Source organism: Taudactylus pleione, unplaced genomic scaffold (assembly GCF_031769625.1).
Source record: "Taudactylus pleione unplaced genomic scaffold, aTauple2 ptg000375l, whole genome shotgun sequence".
In the NCBI taxonomy this organism is placed as follows: Eukaryota; Metazoa; Chordata; class Amphibia; order Anura; family Myobatrachidae; genus Taudactylus; species Taudactylus pleione.
Genome location: NW_028284776.1, coordinates 555,526 through 571,845, shown reverse-complemented (window position 1 = coordinate 571,845; position 16,320 = coordinate 555,526). Strand labels below are relative to the sequence as shown.

The window sequence follows — 16,320 nt, the reverse complement described above, 5'->3', positions numbered from 1 at the left end:
TTAACAAAGCAGCGTCATCGGCCACGTCACTTGGTTGACTCTTAGCCTGAACTGTTCGCATGATTGCGGTAGGAAAATCCAACCACAAGCACTGCGAGCAGTTCAGACGCCTTTCGATGTACTCGATTAATCTAATAAATAGCGGAGATGACGTATGATGCGAACGGCCAGGGGGCGTCTTTACAAAATAGTGAGCACATATTTTGTCCGCTCGCTCAGACATAGAGGCGTCAACAGACCGGAAAGAGCGAGCGCTCTATTAAAATATCCGGCCCCTTTTTCTGAACGAGCTAGCGCAAATAGCGTCCGGCTCTGAATCAGGCCCATGGTGCTTAGACCCGCCCTCATTCCACCAATTAGTCCCTTGTCCTTACCTGATTGGCTCAACATTTGGCCATCCGCACATCACTTCACTTAGACCGTGACACCCTTCCTTAATTGGCCCTTGTCCCACTTCAGGGATAATCATCAATGGTTCAAGCCATTTTAACATGGCATTTACCATTACCTTCATTGGGGCAGCCCTGCTGGAAAGGCATCTTGTGTTTTCTCTCAGGTGGGTTGGAGCTGTTCACAATTTCAATTGTGATATTTTCACATTGCACATATGTAGCTGGATAGCCACACTTGCGCAGTGGCCCAGCCGGGGTCAGAACCTGTAAGTAAAGTGAACACAATGTGATCACTTTACTTCTTACTGATCGCCGGGATCGGTTCTTACCATAGCCCGTGTCCCAACAATTTGATTGTTATATTCCCCCTAGAAGGAATCCTTGTTGTCTCAATATGCTATAATAAATATGCCCCTAAAACCTCATACACACTGGTATAAATTACCTTAATTTTTCTAACATTAACCTTAACTCCAACCAGTTAGCTCCTAACTCACTTTACAGGCTGTGTTTAAAAAATAACAGGAGCAGATTGGTTGGTACTTAATCTCGCTCCACTTTATTCCTCTCCAAGGCTTAGTACATCTACCCCTACACCACGTAAACTGGTATGGCAGTGCATACTATTGCAAATGCTAGTTACAGTCTTCCTCTTTTGCATTAGTGTGCACCAGATAGTGCAAGCCTTGAGACGCCCACTTAAGTCTGTGGACTGTGCAAACCCGTTGGTGGTTCCAAACACTCCATCATCAGTGGTGCAGTGTCTCCTTTTCAACCCTGGCTAAACATGGCCCCTACGGCTGTGGCTTTGCATTTGGGCTATGCAGCCGCTTTCACTGACACGCCTGTGACACTGCCATAAAATGCCCATGAGACCACCTTTGCGCACACTCCAGGCCACCTTCCAGGAACTCCCATGGTTTTGGTCTAAAGCCAGCGCATTTGTACACAATAGCAGACTCTGGGCCTGATTCAGAGCCGCTCGTAAGCGGCCGCTCGTTCGTTCCGAGCGATGTTTGCACAACTGCGCATGCGTACGTATCGTAATATGCATGCGCGAACCAGTCAGTGCGGCCGAAAATCGTTTGTTCGCTAAATAGCGAATGCCTGCTATTTTGAGTGACATGAGGAGGCATATGTGGGTGGTAACAGGGGAAGGTGCTTGAATACGGGGAGTGGAGATCAGTACGCAGGCGTGCTTAAAGGTCAAAACGGGCGTTTTATGGGTGTGCATAATAAATACAGCAGCGTCATTGACCACGTCAGTGGGTTATTTTATAGTCAGAACTGCTCGCAAGATTGTGGTAGGAAAAACCAACCACAAGAATAGCGAGCAGTTCATACGCTGGTCGATGTACTCGATTAATCTATTAAATAGCGGACATGACGTAGGATGCGAGTGGCCAGGGGGCGTAGTTTCCCAAAAAACGACCGAAAGTTTTGTTCGCTCGTTCAGACCTAGAGGCGTGAACAGACCGCAAAGAGCGAACGGTTCATTTGAATAGCCACCCCTTTTTTCTGAACGAGCGAGCGCAAATAGTGTCCGGCTCTGAATCAGGCCCTCTGTGTACACTCAGGGATACGCATGCGCCGTTGGGGTATTTAGGACTTTTTGCGCAGTAGCAAATAATCGCTCAGCTGCGCAAACACCGGCACTGCGTCCACCTCTGAATCAGGCCCTGACTGTGTTACTAGCTCTATTGTTGTGTTTTGAGTTTCAGAAAGCACCTTGTTTTATCTACATTAATGGAAGGGTACTTGACAGAAGTAGGAAGGCAGGTCCAAACTAACGTGTAGAAACTTACCAGGGAGGAGAAGGCTGTGCACTACTGTTTTTCGTTCTGCAGGAAAAATTAAACAGACATTTTCATTAAATACAGCACCGAGGACTTCTACTTTCCCTACTTATTTATTTACATATTTATTTGTATTATAATAGCTCAAATTGGAATCAACTCATCACTCATACATTAGTACAATTCAAATAGCATTATGGCAAGTAATGCACTAAGATACCCTAACAAACAATCTACTTTACCATACATTACACACACACCTCATTACATCTCACACACATGCAGCCCTGCTTAATTGGGTACACCTTGACGAGGTAAGCAGGCTTACCATTACTTGCCATAAGTTTGCATAAGCCTTACACCTTCCTTTTCACCTCTGTTCAACACACACCAGTGTTTATAGTCTATACCAGCAGCAGCTCCTACCTTGTGTGGCTGGGGTGGTCTGTAAATGTGCACATGATCGGGATCGAGATAATGCAGATGTGCACTAATCAACAAGCCTTCTTATAGGGAAGTGCATCAGCTGCAGCCCCTAGAAGCCAAGTAGGGCTGCCGTAATAGCAAGGGAGTGACTTCCCATTGGAAACTCTTTCTGCTATCACAGTCAGGACTGGAAGTCCAAGGGGGAGGTGTTTTCCTGTCCGGCTTGTGATTCGCAGAAAGCGATACCGATGGGAAATCATTGCCATTGCCAGGCAGTCACTAGGAGTGGCGGATTTTACTGTAGTCCCTAGGTAAAATCTGCCACTGGTGTGTACCACACTACTTGGAGCAGTCACTGCCTCAATGAGACTTAAGCTGGGTACGGGTTGGGTATGTGATATGGCAGGACGGAAGCCCGGCTGTTGAAATCCCGACGCTGGGTGATGAAGATCACGACAGGGGTGGTAAGTAGGCTATCCCTACCCCTCTCCCCCCTCTAACCCTCCCTTAGTGGTGCCTAACCCTAATGTCCCCCCCAAGTCCTTACCCTAACCTCCCCCCAGGGATGCCTAAACTTAGCCCCCCCTCCCCGCTCCCTAACCCTTCCGGGGGGTGGGCCTAACCCTAATCTCCTGGAGGTGCCTAACCCCCTTTTCCCTAGCCTAACCCTCCCGGGGGGGTGCCTAACCCTAAGCCCCCCCGAGAGTCCCTAAACCTAATACTTTCCCCCACGGCTAACAGCTCCTGACGCCCGACTTACCTACATTCGATATACCGGGCGTCGGGATTTCGGCGTGGGACTAATGATAGGCGTCGGTATTTAGACGCCTATCTTTAGTCCCGTGCCTTCCAAACGGGGCGAGCTGTCAATCAACATCGACAGCTCGCCCCCTTTGGAAAGAGACCCGCTACGACCGGCGCTGTCAGTCGTAGCGGGTCTCACGCATGCGCACAAGGGAGCCGGCTCCCTCGTGCGCATGCGCACTGGCAAAACATCGAGGCGGCCGTGCGGTCATAGACCGTACGGCCGCCTCTGAATAAGGTCCACAGTGTGCACGCAGACCCTTCCGATATTGATTAACAGGAAGTGCCGTTTGCAGGTGGTGACAGGGGGTGGTCAAGCGAACACAGGCGTTATAATGCCATTATAGGGGCGTGCATAATTAAGGCAGTGCGGCATGTCAGGTCATCCATTATTGTTCATATGAGTCCAATGGTTATCGATGTTACCGATGTTTACGCTATCTTGCGTGCTGATCAGGCTGTGAGTAAAGGAAGATGGGCGGCTTAATATGGGGCTGGGCGTCTGCATCTTGTGCTGCGGTCTCCGTGCATATGTATTCATTAGCATATTCTTGCAGCGGACGGGTGCGTGCGTCTGCTAGCGTGTGTTCCTTGCTGAATCAGGCCCAATGTGCACTCCAAGCGTAGTTTATCGGGGTCTGTGGATGGTGTAACCCAGCTGCTGACGCCGGCAAGGTCAAAAGTGCCCGTGAACGTATCGGGCGGTCGTTATCCCGATCGTGCAATGTGTACCGCCCGCCTGATATATAGTTCAACGGCACCATCAGGCGTCACATTGGCGGGTCGCTAATTGTGTACCCAGACTTAGTCTAAATTCTCTACTACACGAAATAACATTAACCCACAATTATGTTTTTGGACTTCAAGACTATGAAGCAGCAATACTAAGCATTGTGCCACAAATACACCAATCCTTAAATCGGGCCAAATAGCCTCGTTTAGTGTGCCACAGATTTTGCTGAAGAAAAAGTAGTGTCTGTTTTGGGTGGAAAAAAATTCGTCAATATGTAACTGTTATTGCAAAAATATATCAATGCAGCAAAATATTAAAATGTAGATAAAAATGTGAGATATGTGATAGAAATTGAAAGAAAGTGAAAATAAATTATATTCTTGACGACTGATGGCCCTTATTGTGTTTTCCTTATTTAATTGGTTCATGTGGACAGCCTGCAGCTTATTGCATAATTTTAGATTTTGTACTACAGGAATGGGATGAATCTTATGGAAGAGTTATTCAAATATTCTTACTATTCTCTATCAGAATTAATACTTTGGTTGCACGTACTGAGTAACCCAACTCAAGGATAATTGGGGACTCTTCAATGATAAGGGGTGTAATGATCCTCAAAACAAAATTGGTTGCCAATTTAATACCAAGGGTGATTTTAATACCAAGGGATGGCTGTTTTGGCACACCAATAAGGTCAGAGGGCCTGATTCAGAGCCGGACGCTATTTGCGAACGGTCGTTCAGAAAAAGGGGCCGGCTATTTAAATTGAGCGCTCGCTCTTTGCGGTCTGTTGACGCCTCTATGTCTGAGCGAGCGAACGAAACATGCGCTCGCTATTTTGTAAAGACGCCCCCTGGCCGTTCGCATCATGCGTCATCTCCGCTATTTATTAGATTAATCGAGTACATCGAAAGGCGTCTGAACTGCTCGCAGTGCTTGTGGTAGGTTTTACTTCCCGCAATCACTGCGAGCAGTTCAGGCTAAAAGACAACCAAGTGACGTGGTCGATGACGCTGCTTTGTTAATTATGCACACCCATTAAACGCCCATTTTGACCGTTTGGCACGCCTGCGTTCGGATCTCCACTCCCCGTTTTCAAGCACCTTTCCCTGTTACCACCCACAAACGCCTCATTCTGTCACTCAAATTAGCAGGCCCTCGCTGTTTTGCGAGCGCACGATTTCCGACCGCAATGACTGGTTGGCGCATGCGCATTACGACCCATACGCATGCACAGATGTGCGAACATCGCTCGGAGTGAACAAGCGGCCGCTTACGAGCGGCTCTGAATCAGGCCCAGAATTCTTACACATTAGTGAATGGAGATATAAATGATACACCTACCACATTTTATTCACACAAGTGATCCGATGGATGTGACCTCGGACACAGCTGCGAATCACTGAAGCATGCAGGAGGCATCTTTCTTCTACGGACGCCTCCTGCGGCTTTTGTGTATGTTATCATCGCTGCTGTACAATGCTAAATCCGTCCACATCAGAATCAGGCCCATAGACACTACTTTTGCTTATTTATTTTACTACCTGCGACTTTATACCAATTCCTTTGCAACAAAAATAATCCTAAGTACCAAGACACAAAATTGAGGAAAATGTGTATGCAGTCTGCAAGAAGGCAAAAGACAGGTCTGACACAAGTGACGCCATGCATCGTTATCTGCAACTTTATTCCAATTCCTTTGTGACAAACAACTAATCCTAAGCACCTAGAATACTATTTGCATACTAAGGGCCTGATTCAGAGATAAATGCAATGCGTTTTGGACGCACTGCACATGCATCAAGATACATTACCGTCGTCACTAATTACCCAGTGTGATTGACAGACAGGGAGCGTTTCAGGGAAGTGACGGAGGAGTGGTGTCAAAAACGCAAGCATGGCGAGACCATTTTTGGGGTCTGCCACAGCCTGTGTCTGCAATCCCATAGACAAAAAAAATGGCTTCAACATGGTCTGCTTGACCATAGGGTTACTCAAAAGACCAATTATCAAAGGATCTGCAACCAATGCTGCGTCTTTGTACGAAGAAGCTTCGATTTGCAAAGGCACCAGTGGGCGTCTCTATACAAATGTAGGCTTCGGCAATATTTGCATATTTACGCACAGTTGCTTCGTACAAATTCGCAGCTGCGGTAGCATTAGCTTACATCTCTAAATCAGGGCCTGATTCAGAGCCGGACGCTATTTGCGGACGGTCGTTCAGGAAAAGGGGGTGGCTATTCAAATGAACCGTTCGCTCTTTGCGGTCTGTTGACGCCTCCATGTCTGAACGAGCGAACAAAACATGCGGCCGCTATTTTGTAGAAAACGCCCCCTGGCCGCTCGCATCATACGTCATGTCCGCTATTTAATAGATTAATCGAGTACATCGAACAGCGTATGAACTGCTCGCTATTCTTGTGGCTGGTTTTACCTACCACAATCTTGCGAGCAGTTCTGGCTATAAAATAACCAAGTGACGTGGTCGATGACGCTGCTGTTTTAATTATGCACACCCTAAAAACGCCCGTTTTGACCTTTAAGCACGCCTGCGTTCTGATTTCCACTCCCCGTTTTCAAGCACCTTCCCCTGTTACCACCCACATACGCCTCTTCCTGTCACTCAAAATAGCAGGCACTCGCTATATTGCGAACAAACGATTTCTGCCCGCACTGACTGGGTCGCGCATGCGTATTACAGTCCGTACGCATGCGCAGATGTGCTAACATCGCTCCGAACGAGCGAACGGCCGCTTACGAGTGGCTCTGAATCAGGCCCTCAGTCCCTAAGACATAAGATTGAGGAAAAAGTAGCAAAATTGAGGGAAAAGCACAATTAGGAAACAGTATGCAGTACGGGAATCATGCCATAAGATGCAAAAGTGATAGGTGTATGAAGACGCATCTGTAATATAGTATAGTAGACAATATAGAGCAGTGTTGTTCTGTTAATCAATCATGGCACAAATTGCTTCTATTGGTCACTAGATCATCAAGTCAGTCCAAAGAGATCCTGCCCTTTCACTCAATAGGGAAAAAGAGTACAGGACAAACCGTAACATGTTGTAGTGCACTATGGGCCACAATCACAGCACTGCCTTAACTTACAACTCACTACTAAGGGGGAATTCAATTGTTTTATCACACTCGATCTCCCGTCTATAGTGACCTGAAATCAGGCTGCAATATTTAATTGTTTTTGGGCGCCCATACCTTATCGCGCATGGGAGCTCATTCAAACCCGCTCACAAGATGTGTTCGCTCGCAGGCAAACTGGGGCCGGATATTTAAATTAACCGCTCGCACTGTGTAGAGTAAGGACGCCCTCTATGTCTTAGTGAGCTACGGCAATGAGCGCTCGCTAGTGTTTAAAGACGCCCCCTTTCCACTCGCACCACACATCATCTCTGGGAATTGTTGGATTAATCGGTAACATCGAGAGTCATCGGAGCTGCTCGCAGCCCTTGAGGTTGCCTTTCCCCGCCGCAAGCACTGCGATCAGTGCGGCCTGAAATACATGCAGGTGACGTGTACATTGACGCTACGTTGTTAATTATGCACGCCCTTTAAACAGCGTTTTGACGGTCTGACACGCCTGCATTCGCACATCCACTCCCCCGTTCACAAGCACCTTCCTCTGTTACCACCCATAAACGGCACTATCTGTCACTCAAAGCAGCGACCTGATAGTGGCTTAGGAGCAACCAAAATCAGATAGCAAAGACTGGCTTGCATACGCGCACTGCGAATTATACGCATGCGCGTGTGGGCGAAAATCGCTCAGAAGGAGCGCAACTTAGCGACCGGGTCTGAATCAGATCCATGGCGCGCCCAAATAGCAGCTTGGGTGCTAATTTATCGCACATTTCCACTTGCCACCTAAGGAGGGTGCAAGCAGAAACGTGTGCTTCCGCGGCTATTTGCACCTGAACGGAGCAACAATTGAATTACTCCATCTGGTGTCCATTAGTCAGAGCCGCGGGCAGCGATGCTAATAGAATACTACTCTGAATAAGACCCATAGTTTCTCCTCACAACTAAAGCCGTAAGGGCCAGTAGCAGTTTCCTCTCATTTTCAAACGCTGCCATCTTGCTTGAGGCATGCGTTATCAGCAACGCTGGGAAGAGACATTCTTAAGATTTAAAAGCGCTGTGTGAAAAGCTCTATAGTATGAAGCAGTTTTTCAGCTATCACTTGTGTAATATGTGCAGGAGTAATAACACATTAACTTCAAGTAGTTATTTCATTAAAGCTGCACTACTTGGTAAAATATGTTGCTTGGGGCCTAATCCTACCACCTAAATTAAAGTCACAAGAGCTGCTTCATGCAGTTATTATTTTACCAGGGCTCTCTAATACAGAAACAGCAAATCAATTTACCTCACCAACTTAAAATGGAAGACAGAATAGAGACAGGATAGTGTGTGATCGGGAAAGCAAATCACATAATTGTGGTTTGTGATTAGTCCTCCTGCTCATACAACCCTTTCCTTGGTTTTTCCGTAGCTCTAATAGGAACGGAAGAACCACAGATGCTCAGAGCAGTCTAGGGATGGCTATTGACAATCAATGGGTGTTGGATGAAAATGGTTTTGCCATTGATGGTGGAGATCTGATTGTTTTCCACCATGGATGGCTGAGGTTGCATATTTTGGTTTTTTTTCTTGGTGGCGGGGGCTTGGAGCTTAGGGCCTGATTCAGAGCTGAACGCTCTGACCAGAGCGCTCGCTCTGAATCAGGGCCCTCCTCCATGAAAATGGAGCGGCCTCCTGGCCGCTCGCATAGCTGTGGGTGACCACCCACAGCATATGCGAGCGTCCATGATGATGGTCGCGATGGTCTTGACGACGGAGACCCTGCGGTAGGGTCTCGCTGCCGCAAGCCCTGGAGTGATTTTGGCTCTGTCAGAGCCAAAATCACTCCCTAGTGATGTCAGTGGGGCCGGCTTCAGACGGTAGGCGTTCCCATGGGAACACCTCCGTCTGGCAGACACGCCCACCAAAGGGGGCGTGCTGTCAATCAACATCGACAGCACGCCCCCTTTGGTGCGAGACCCGGAGCGATGGAGAGCCCGTCGCTCGCCGGGTCTCGCGCATGCGCACGACGGAGCTCCCTCCGTCGTGTGCATGCGCAGTGGGGGAACATTGACCCGCTTGCTAGCGTCCTGCGCTCGCGAGCGGGTCTGAATGACCCCCTTAGCTCTGCACCCTTCCTGATTGATCCACTGCCTGCCATTCCCCGCAGCAAGGATGGTCATCAATGGTTTCATGTCATCAATTTGAACCACAGATGGCTCCATTGATGACTAACCCTCCGATGACCATCTCTGGAGTATCTCGGGTAGGAATAACTATCGATCACCAATGGTTAACATTGGTGGTCGATGGCTATCCACCATCGATGGTAGACAGGTCCCCCCACACTCAGTGCAGGAGAACAGAGATTAGCCCACCCCTACCCATTAGTGATTGGCCCACCACCTGCCATTCATCACAGCAGGTCGATGGGTGCAAACCATAGATGGTTCCATGCCATCAATGTTAATTACCAATGGTACATTTGATGACTATCCCATCAATGGTCATCCCTAATCTAGGGCAGAGTTAGGCAGCCTAATACACTTCAGGAGCCATATAGGGTGGCCCTCTAATCCTCAAGTCTTTAAAAACTATAATAAACATATATGACAACAAAGTGTGAAGAGGCTTGGGGGGCAGCTGTTGCTGACCTAGGGGGAGATTTATCACACCTTCTAAAGAGAACAAGTAGAGGTGTTGCCTGTATCAACCAATAAGATCCTAGCTATCATTTATCTAGTACAATCTACAATATAAAAGGTAGAATCCGGTTGGTTGCTATGGAAAACACAACTTGCCCTTCTTAGGTTTTATAAATCTCCCCTTGTTGTTTTCTGTTGCTATTATATTATACCTAAATCACAGATTTCCATATACAAAGATGCGATACCATTCATGGGCGGTATGCAGTCGGGAAGCCGGCGGACCCAATCCTGACAGCCGGCTTCCCAACTGTCATATCCCGGCATGGGTCTAAAGACAGGCATCGATATGCCGACGCCTGTCATTAGACATACGCCGGGAGCCTGACACCCGGCATCCCGATCGAAGGGATGCCGGGCGCGGATAGCCACGGGGGGGGTGGGGGTTAGGTTTAGGGTTCCCGGGGGGGACTTAGGGTTAGGCACCCCCCCGGGAGGTTAGGTTTAGGCTAGGGGAAGGGGGGTTAGCGTTAGGCTCCCCCGGGGGGACTTAGGTTTTCTGATTGGCTCTCACTGTCTCAGAAAGCCAATCAGTGTACAACCCTGGCCCTACAGCTGCTGTCACTCACAGACACACACAGAGGGACAGCTAAAAACGTTTTCACAGCAGAGATGGGAGAGTGATGTTCTGCTGGTGCTGTAAGAGGTTCCTTTCCTGTCCGTTATAAGTATATTTTATACATGTTTTTTACACATCACTTTCTAGTTGCTTTAAGTGCCCACTGCAGTAGCAAGCAGCATGGCAGTGCTTCCCATTATCCTCCTCATCCTAAATCAGCTCTGCCTGCCTGTGCCTTATCTGGGTTTTTTTTTTACTGTCTGAGCCCCTCCCCTAACCCCGCCCCTTTACTATTCATATGAATAGTTTTCACCATTAAATTCTTTTGATGTGATGGTTAGTTACCATTGCATCGAAAGATTCAATTGTGGAAGCACTGCCTTCATATGATGGTGGGCTTCCGATGTCCATCCCTAAGTGCGATCCCACAGATCGTATGCGATATCTTATGGTTGGCTGTGCTGCATGGCCAATCAGAAGATATCGTGTATGATGTGGTGCAGTTCAATCGTTCATCATAGGATTGTAGTGTGTAGGGCTGGGCAGATCGATTCACTGCACTGAGTGGAGCCTCATGGCTCAACTCAATGAAGTGTCTCGAGACACGGCTCTTTAGATAGAGAAGCGCTGGAGTCACTGGCTGTAGCTGTGCGACTCAGTGAGTCGCTGACAGCTCCGCCCCCCGCAGCCCAGCTCAAGCCTGCACTGACTCAGGTGAGTTAGTGCACTGCCCTGAGCCCTGGCAGTAGCTGCACGACTCAGAGTGAGTCGTTAACAGCTCCGCCCCCTACACTGCTGATCTGACACAGAGGAGAAGTATTATCAGGTCGGATCAGCAGTTTAGGGGGCGGAGCCGCCATTCACTAGCTACCACTGACAGAGAGGCTAGGGAGGTGGGTGTCTTGACTCACCAAACACTGAGTGACTCGAATCATTCACACATCTGAATGATTCGAGTCAGTGTGTTGAGACACTCACTCACTAGCCGTCTCTAGTAGTGTGTATGAGCAATTTTGCTTGGTCCAGGATGCCGATTACCCGACATCCTAGTGTGTACCCAGCATTATTATTTACCCATATTGCTTTTCTCCTCCCTCTACACCATATTTTTACCTTTTTTTATACCTCATTCCCTTGCCTGTCATCCTTTACCTGACTCTACTGCTCCCCTCCATTCCTCTCACCCCCTCTTCTTTACCTCTCTCATTCCTTTCACCTGCCGAATTCCATTATCCCCTCTCTGTAAGCCTCAGTAGTTTTAACTCCCACCATGTACCTTAAAAAAAAAAAAACAAGCCTAATTGCGCTTGTTGTAAGCAGCAGAATTGATGGCCACTATGAGTATGACCAGTCTCTTGAAGTACGTGCATGTGCGCTGACACTGACTGAGACAAGCAGTGTGGGCGTGGCCTGGAGGAAAGTAGGCGGGAAAATACAAAGTTTTGGTTGGTCTGCAACGCGCGATATGCCTCTGATTGGTTGCCTGTGCAGGTCGCGCTTTGATTGGCTAGCTGACTTGCGAGCTACATGGTTGGTGGATTGCTTTTGTCCGGAAGAGGCGGATTTCACTACTCGCAGAGTTTCGCTTGTTGCTTCGTTGAAACGGCTGCAGCGCTCCGGCCACCGGGGGTCAGGGGGATTCGGGATGTGTTAGTTGCTGCAGGACTGACGGTGCGACGTGTACAGGTAGGTGGCCATCAAGCCGGTACAGTGGTTGTGCTGCCCAGGCTCTGCATGCACTGTGCTGCGGGCGCGGTCTCCGTAACCCCAGAGGTCAGCCGGGGAGGACGCGGGTACCGGAGACCGGGCTGTGCTGGCGTGGACGTTGTTACCGGGGTCAGGACTGGGGAGGGCGCCGGTGCGGTTACATGATGCCCTATGGTGACAGCAGGTGTGCGGACTGCCCTGTATGAGGCGGGCTATGCTCTCCGTGTACTGTAGGGAGGGAGAGCCAACTGTCACCTTTGGGACCTTCGTGCTGCTGGCTGCAGCGCCCCATGCTTGCATTGTTGTCCCGTCAGTGCTGCTCTTGATCTGCCCGGCACCGGGCTGTGAGCTGCGGAGAGGGCAGGGAGCGCTGGCCAGCTTGGTTTATGAGAGAGGCACAAGTACGTTTTTATTTGATTTCTTATGACTGCTACCTCTCACAGCAGCCACCCCTTGCAGATGTTTAATGATTCACAGATGTTCCCAGCATAAATGTGATTGTGGAAGAAATCCCTTGTCCCCTCTTTGTGAATATATAGTAAACAAATACATGTATAAAGGCGTATTAGTTGGTGACTTCCAGAGCCCATTAAATAAACTTATGGTATTGTAAAGCATAAATTGGCATGTACTAGAAACTTTTACAGATATTAAATTCACCTCAAATTTCCATGAGCACTTAACATGCGGCTTCTTCATATAGTTTATGCTCCGTGCACCGTGACATTGAATGTGTGATACAAGTATTGAAACATCTTAGTGCATTTCCACCCTTGCAGTGATGTTAGGTTCACCTCCTACCTCTCCAGCAGCCCCTTCTCCAGTTACACCTCCAAACTCTGTCAGAGCAACTTGGCCCTCTGCTCTTCTCTCTAAATATCCCACTTTTGTGATATCAACAGCTTCTTCAGTACCTAGTATTACCTCTATGCCAACAACACCCACATCTTCCTTTCTCCAGTTCCTCTTCTCCCTCCTGTTCAGGTGCCTTGGTTAAAAACACCATTTCCCAACATCTATTCCCAAGTCTGCGGCCTGGGCATCATACTTGATTCCTTCCTCACCTTCATGCATCCAATCCTGCTGCTTCTGTCTTGGCAACATTGCCTGTCTCTTTCTCTCCCCTTACACCACAAAAATTATCATTCACACTCTAATCTCTGATTACACCACCATCCTGTCTGATCACTCCTGACCCACCTCTGATTGCCAGTCCTTTTCTGCCTCACGTCTGCCAAACTCTACACTACTTCTTCACTAGTATAGATTCCAATTAATTCTCAATCTACAAAGCCCTCACCCACTCCTGCTTTCTCTGCACCCCCAACCTCTTCTCCCCTCTGACAACCTCATCTCACTGTATTCTCCAAGACGTCTCCCACACAACTCTTCCCCCAGCCTGCAATTCTTCAAGCATTCAGTACATGGCTCAAGCCCTCCAGCCTGTCTTCTGTCTATACAGTTCATGCCTTAACTCAACATGCAACCTGTTTGGTTACCCATGTATTGTATCTTTTACTTGTCATGAAAATTGTCATACTATATTTATCATGTTAGTTTGTCATCCCACTTGTTTTATTTACCTGCCTTGTCCTACCTACTATACCAGGGGTTCCCAACCACAGTCCTCAAGGCACTCTAACAGTCCAGGTTTTGAGGATAGCCATACTGGAGCACAGGTGACTTAATTAGTACCTCAGTTATTTTGATTTAACCATCTGTGCTCAAACCTGGATATCACCAAAACCAGGACTGTTAGTGTGCCTTGAGGACCGTGGTTGGGAATCACTGTACTATACAGTGCTTCAGAACTTCTGTGGCACCTGTAAATTATGGGAAAAAATTGTTACTTTAAGTATGTAAGACTATTGGCCTGTATAATTCTCTTAATTGCTTAAAATTAAAAATATTGCCTTTGCTGCCAATCATAAGAACTTAGAGCACATTTTATATAGTTTGTCTTATAGGAGATTAACTCTGGTGCGCTTAGCCACTGCTGCACACATTTCTGCTCGCAGCCTCCCAGTGTGGCAAGCAGAAATGTGTAATAAGTCTGTTGTTTGGGCACCCAAAGTGGGACTTTAAACGAGGTTAGCTGCTATATGTATTTGGGCGCTCAAACAGAGCAACAATTGAATTGCTCCGTCGGGTGCCCCCCAAAAAAACACTTGAATCGCCCCTTATGAATTTACCTTATAAAATTGTCTGAGCCTGAAAGTCCTGTGCCTTAACATTTGAGTCTGAGAGGGATATTTTAATCTGTTTGGATAACATCATAGACTGCATCTACCATCCATCCCGTTTAGCATCAGTTGGCTCCCCATCGGAATAAAATTGGAATTCTGTGGGGGACCTGCAGTGGAACTTTGCTGTTATTGGGTAAAACAACACCTGATCGGCCATCCAAGTCACCATGTTAATGGGAACCCCAAAGGGTGGATTCAGTCAACTGCATGTTCTGTAGTGTGAAGTCCCATGTTACAAAAACGCGCTCTTCGCAAGATATTTTCATGAAGCCCACTCCTAATACATATACTTTAATTATAAATGGCAAGTCTTGGGCATCCAGTGCATGCAAGAGTAGTGAAATGATCATGAATACCCAAAAGGTGATGAAGATAGCAGGACAGTGTAGAAGACTTTTAGGGGGCAATTCAATTGTTAGCGCCAGTGCCTGTCTGTGTTGGGCGCTTGACAGAGCAATTCATTTGTTGCTCTGTTTGGGCGCGAATAGCCACAGAGGCTTACAGAACTGTGTGAAAAATCTGGTTTTGGGCCAGGACTTTAGACTGGTTCAGCCACTATATGCCGGTTTTCACGCCTTAAGTCATGGTAACAGGCATTCTTCGACTTAAATGCCGGTCGCGATACTGTTAGCACTGCGCTAAGCCGGAAAACCGCATCGCGCCTGGCACTTAAGTCTGACTTCTGCTCACACCTCTGGAGGGTTAGAGCAGAAATCTCCTAATTGAATTTAACAGCCTGGTCAATTGAATAGCTCCAGGAACTCCTTCCCTGCGCTATTCACATCACGCTCAATTGAATCGCCCCCTCTGTTCTCAATGCACCCCAACTGCCCAGATTTTAAGGATATCTATGCTTGAGCACAGTTGACTTAATTAGTAGTTGTCTTTTTATTTATCAATCTGTGTCAACCATGAACTGCTAGGGTGCCTTGAGGACCAAATTTGGTGAACCCTGATCTAGAGTGTTTTGATGTACAGTACCAGTCAAAAGTTTAGACACCTTCTCATTCAATGGTTTTTGTTTATTTAAATTATTTTCAACATAGTAGATTAATACTGAAGACATCAAACTATGAAAGAACACATATGGAATTATGTTGTAAACAAAAAAGTGTTAAATCAAAATGTTTTATATTTTAGATTCCTCAAAGTAGCCCCCTTTTGCTTGGATGACAGCTTTGCACCATTTTGCATTCTCTCAATCAGCTTCATGAGGTAGTCTCCTGGAATGGTTTTCCAACAGTCTTGAAGGAGTTTCCACAGGTGCTGAGCACTTGTTGGCTGCTTTTCCTTCACTCTGCGGTCCAACTCATCCCAAACCAGCTCAATTGGGTTTAGGTCGGGTGATTGTGGAGGCCAAGTCATCTGACGCAGCACTCCATCACTTTCCTTCTTGGTCAAGTAGCCCTTACATAGTCTGGAGATGTGTTTGGGGTCATTGTCTTGTTGAAAAACAAATGATGGTCCCAGGAAGCGGAAACCAGATGGGATGGCATGGCGCTGCAGAATGCTGTGGTAGCCATGCTGGTTAATTGTGCCTTGAGTTTTGAATAAATCACTAACAGTGTCACCAGCAAAGCACCCCACACCATCACACCTTCTCCATGCTTCACAGTGGGAACCACACATGCAGAAACCATCCACTCACATTCTCTGTGTCTCACAAAGACACGGCGGTTGGAACCAAAAATCTCAAATTTGGACTCATCAGAGTAAAGTACAGATTTCCACTGGTCTAATGTCCATTCCTTGTGTTTCTTGGCCCAAACAATTCTCCTCTTCTTGTTCATCTTCAGTAGTGGCTTTTTCGCAGCAATATGACCATGAAGGCCTGATTCACGCAATCTCCTCTGAACAGTTGATGTTGAGATTTGTCT

At 47.5% G+C, this 16,320-nt stretch overlaps 1 protein-coding gene across 5 annotated transcripts in view; it reads left to right on the top strand.

The window, feature by feature from the left end:
• The window catches only part of DLG3 (discs large MAGUK scaffold protein 3), a 237,297-nt gene that overhangs the window by 166,835 nt on the left and 54,142 nt on the right, over positions 1-16,320 (top strand). Inside the window, exon 1 of one of the 5 annotated variants that reach the window (XM_088444991.1) lies at positions 12,000-12,176. The exons of the other annotated variants lie outside the window; for them this stretch is intronic. The gene's annotated coding sequence lies outside the window, so the exon portion shown is untranslated. Of the gene's footprint in view, positions 1-11,999; positions 12,177-16,320 lie in introns of those variants that run through there. 5 annotated transcript variants of the gene reach the window in all.